The sequence below is a fragment of the Panulirus ornatus genome, chromosome 34 (genome assembly GCF_036320965.1).
Source record: "Panulirus ornatus isolate Po-2019 chromosome 34, ASM3632096v1, whole genome shotgun sequence".
NCBI lineage: Eukaryota > Metazoa > Arthropoda > Malacostraca > Decapoda > Palinuridae > Panulirus > Panulirus ornatus.
In genome coordinates, this window is record NC_092257.1 from 15,682,913 (window position 1) to 15,688,104 (window position 5,192).

A 5,192-nucleotide genomic window follows, 5' to 3' on the forward strand; every position below is an offset into this window, starting at 1 on the left:
GGGAGGTGAATGCAAGAGTTTTGGAAAGAGGGGCAAGTATGCAGTCTGTTGTGGATGAGAGAGCTTGGGAAGCGAGTCAGTTGTTGTTCACTGATGATACAGTGCTGGTGGCTGATTCAGGTTAGAAACTGTAGAAGCTGGTGACTGAGTTTGGTAAAGTGTGTGAAAGAAGAAAGCTAAGAGTAAATATGAATAAGAGCAAGGTTATTAGGTACAGTAGGGTTGAGGGACAAATCAATTGGGAGGTAAGTTTGAATGGAGAAAAACTGGAGGAAGTGAAGTGTTTTAGATATTTGGGAGTGGCTTTGGCAGCGGATGGAACCATGGAGGCGGATTTGAATCATAGGGTGGGGGAGGGGGCGAAAGTTCTGGAAGCATTGAAAAATGTGTGGAAGTCGAGAACGTTATCTTGGAAAGCAAAAATGGGTATGTTTGAAGGAATAGTGGTTCCAACAATGTTATATGGTTGCGAGGCGTGGGCTATAGATAGAGTTGTGTGGAGGAGGGTGGATGTGCTGGAAATGAGATGTTTGAGGACAATATGTGGTGTGAGTTGGTTTGATTGAGTAAGTAATGAAAGGGTAAGAGAGATGATAATGGTAATAAAAAGAGTGTGGTTGAGAGAGCAGAAGAGGGTGTTTTGAAATGGTGTGGTCACATGGAGAGAATGAGTAAGGAAAGATTGACAAAGAGGATATGTGTGTCAGAGGTGGAGGGAACGATGAGAAGTGGGATACCAAATTGGAGGTGGAAAGATGGAGTGAAAAAGATTCTGATCGGGGCCTGAACATGCAGGAGGGTGAAAGGCGTGCAGAGAATAGAGTGAATTGGAACGGTGTGGAATACTGGGGTCGACGTGCTGTCAATGGATTGAACCAGGGCATGTGAAGCGTGCACCATGAATCTAACAAAAATCTTTTAGACAAACATGTTTTGCCATACAAAATATATCAAAAATGATAATGACCTGATATACTCAAACATGTGACACTCATATTTAACAAGAAATCAATGGCAATTTGTTTAACGAGTCAAGAAGTATATAGAGAAGTAGTCAAAAGAGGATTTGCAAAATAGTGCAGTAAAATTTAGACTCTGAAGGTCCACTATTTTCTAAGAAATGAGGAAAAGAGGGTATTACACTACTGACAAACATCAGCTCCCAAAAGCTGAGGGATTATCTGCCATCTCTGATGAAGAAAACAGTGAAGTGTTATTGTATTATAAAAAAAAAAAATGAAAAAAAGGCTACAGATAAGAACATAAAAAACGGGGATCTCCTTTGCTTCAACATACCTGCTTGAGGAACCACGCAGCTCTCGATCCATCTTCTCATGCCCACAACTTTGTCAAGGACCATCTTCAATCAGCGCTGGAGGAAGTTATCACTTACTTGCCTCAGCAAGGGATGGCAGCAGGATCCATTGTTCATACACCAATACAGCTGCTGTGGACATATACTCATCGTCATGATAAACAAAGGCTGTGTTATATTTGCTGTTCAGAGACTGGGTTTCATAGTATTGCCTCTCGACCACTATACATACCATCTCTCTACCTTACACTGTCCCTCTCTACCACTACACTATCTCTCTACCATTAGACCACTCTCACGACAATTACACCATCTCTCACGACCACTACACAATCTCACTATCACTACACCAACTCTCACTGCTATTATACCACCTCTCTACCACTACACAATCTCTTACTACCAATAAACCATCTCACTACCACTACACCATCTCACGACTATTACAGAATCTCTCGTACTGCTATGCAACGTCTTACCACTACACCAATCTTACCAAGGCCACACCATTTTAATACCAGCTTTACACGACCTAACCCACAACCAGTCCACCACCATATTACCTTAACACCAGCTGTACACCATCTACCCCACAACCACTACACCAACTTAATACCAGCTGTACACCACCTACCCCACTACCAGTCCATAACCCCACCATCTTAATACTAGCTGTGCACCACCTATCCCATCACCTTAACACCAGCTGTACATCACCTACCCCACAACCACTACACCACCTTAATACCAGCTGTACTCCACCCGCCCCACTACCAGTCTATCTCCCCACCATCTTAATACCAGCTGTGCACCACCTACCCCATCACCTTAACACCAGCTGTACACCACCTACCCCACAACCACTACACCACCTTAATACCAGCTGCACTCCACCTACCCCACTACCAGTCCATCACCCCACCATCTTAATACCAGCTGTGCACCACCTACCCCATCACCTTAACACCAGCTGTACACCACCTACCCCACAACCACTACACCACCTTAATACCAACTGTACACCACCTACCCCACTACCAGTCCATCACCCCACCATCTTAATACCAGTTGTGCACCACCTACCCCACTACCAGTACATCACCTCACCTCACAGTTAATATAGCGTCTCAGGGTCCCACTTCAGGACCCCCCTATTGAGGGCAAACGGTGTAAGGTTCTCCCAGGTGACGGCAGGAGACCCTGGTGAAGGCAAGGTGCGGAAGGTAAGGATTTTACACATGCTCAGAAATGACGTTATTAATATACGTATACATATGTGTGTGTCTGTGTGTAGAGAGAGAGGGAGGGAGAAACACACTTTGTTACACCCTAATAACCAACATCCCAGCCCAATTTAACCTTCTTCATAGTACCCGTAGGACAAACAACATTATATATTAAATGAGCCACGTACCAGAGATCCGTCCGTGCGTCCGTATGGTGGTGAACTTGGGGCAGTGAAGACCCATTCCCTGAGATGGGAGGAGGGGAGCTGGGGCGTGTCTAAGGGGGGAAATAGCGCCTATGGCAAGCAATGAAACTTGCGCCCCCTGGCTTGATTAGAAATGTACATACAGTGGATGTATATAAAAATGTATACAGTGTGATTATAAACTGTTGAAGAGTTAGGCCAAACTTAAATCTATATACATTCTTAAAGACTTAAAAGACTTGTTTGATCAAAATTGTAACGTAGAAGCGGTAATACAACTGATAGTAGCAAAATAATTACTATAGTTGAAAAGTAGGCGAGTTTCTTTATCTCACGAAACCAAACTGTTCAAAATGTCACTCGTGTAACATAGGTCAAAAACCAAACCTGCTGAGGGGCGCCCCCCTACAAGTGGTGCCTAGGGCACCTGCCCTACCTGCCCTACCCTACATGCGCCACTGGAGGGGAGGGCCCGGCACTCATAATAATAATAAATAATAATAACAATAATCATAATAATACTAATAATAATAATAATAATAAACGCCAATTTATACGAGGTCAGAATCGCACTATCACTCGCAATCATATTCACTACTGAGGGAGACACTATCAAACGCATCTTCACTTCTGACTTGATGAACCTTATTTCACATCACTTTCACCCGTACATCTTCACTAGACCCTTAACAATCACTGACACTTGACCTATCCCTCATATTTTAGGTCAAAGGGCATCATCACCATAGCATCACTTGACAAATACCCTTGACATCATTGTTTTTTTACGTCAACCACAGATTTAAGGTCACCTAAGGCCTTTGACCTGATCTGCAAAGGTCAGGTCAGGTCAGGTCACTCCACTTTCTTGAGCACTATAGTACGACCTTTGATCACGACGCGTTGCGAACCTTGAGCACGATAGTACAGCCCTTGAATACGATGACACGGCCTTTGAACGCGTCGGCACTGACCTTGGGTATGATGACCTGTTCTTTGAACTCTGACCCCCTTAAGCGTCGGATGAAAAAGGTCACTTCGCGTCGCCGTCATACTGCAGGGTTGGGTCACCATGTGAATGCGTCGCACTGCAGGGTTGGGTCACCATGCGAATGCGTCGCACTCTCATTTCCAACGGTCGGATATTCTCTGAACCTGTCAGAAATGTTGAGTATCACTATACAGCACAACACACCACCTCACATTCAAGTCTAAATAACAATGGACCACGTCCGGCACGGACCACCGCGGTGGTCCGTGCCGGGCATGAAGACCAGACACAGGCCACCATGGCAACACCGAGTGGACGACCCGCCGCTGAGTGGAAGGGGGGAATGGGTGTCTAGGGAAGGGAGGGTCGTTCCAGTGTGTGGAGAACTCTGGGAGACGACAGGCAGTTTATAGAGGTGGAGGAAGGAGGGGGATGGATGAGGGAGGTGGGGAAGAGATCGTAAGGTAAATGTAGGGGGTCTTGGGAAAGGGAGCACTCTGCATGGGGCGGGAGGTGAAGGATGGTTGGTGGAAGGGGAGCAGGGGGCCGTGGGAGGGAACTCGTGGTATAAATACGTCCAACCAGTAATGACAAACTACACACAAAACAACTCCATAACTACAAATACATTAGAGGTAATTAAGATCATCTATGGATCTCTCAGATGGTCATCTCCTTCCTCTGTGATTAACACTGTCCCACACAAAGCATCATGGTAGCTATGACATAATGCCGAATATGTGCCTACCGTGTCTTCCTTACGCTGTCCTCTTCCATGCGACCGTCTATACAATGGGGGAGCTACGTCCATACACTGCGAAATTATGGCCACAGTCACACTATGCTCGAGTTAAGAATGGTGAGATTGCTTGCCTCCTCCTCAACCTTTCACGTTAATATGGCGGTATAAACAAAGTCACGTGACCTGACGTCTTCAGCGAACCCTTACATTCGAAGCTATGAAGCTTTGTCTCGTTCAGTACCTCGAACCGTTTTCTATCATCGCAAACCTCCGTATATAGACCCCATACAATAATATCAGTATATTTGCCTATACTACAGCGTATCTGTACTAATCTATTGTGTATTCGAACACTGATAACCTTTCACACAACGGATGAAGATAAACCCCTGTAATGGGCCCTGGACGTATATAGATATACATACATTTTCTGTTATTATGTGTGATCTTTAATGGACCACTAGAATTTCGGTAATATCAGGTATCATAAGAGGCAATACACACATTCTGTGTACATACATACGAAGTGATATTCAACTAATGAAAAGTAACCTACGGATCTGAACCATCGTTTCATAGCTTGGGTTCGTGGATTCATTTCTCGAATAGAGACTCACTCACATCACAGATGTTCCTGGGTTAGAAATATTATCACAAAAGCTTTTCGTGTGTTACGTATACTTTCGATGACCAAACTGGAAATGAGATCACA

General features: G+C 44.7%; 1 long non-coding RNA gene across 2 annotated transcripts in view; it reads right to left on the bottom strand.

Annotated features, from left to right (window-relative positions):
• LOC139759930 (uncharacterized) overlaps window positions 1-4,622 on the bottom strand; it is a 23,895-nt gene extending 19,273 nt beyond the window's left edge. The window contains exons 1-3 of one of the 2 annotated variants that reach the window (XR_011715170.1): window positions 4,487-4,622; window positions 2,423-3,902; window positions 1,297-1,447 (exon numbers count right to left, since the gene is read on the bottom strand). This is a non-coding gene — a long non-coding RNA (uncharacterized lncRNA). Of the gene's footprint in view, window positions 1-1,296; window positions 3,903-4,486 lie in introns of both variants that reach the window. The other variant, XR_011715169.1, reaches the window with a different exon arrangement.
• Window positions 4,623-5,192: the final 570 nt, after the last annotated feature.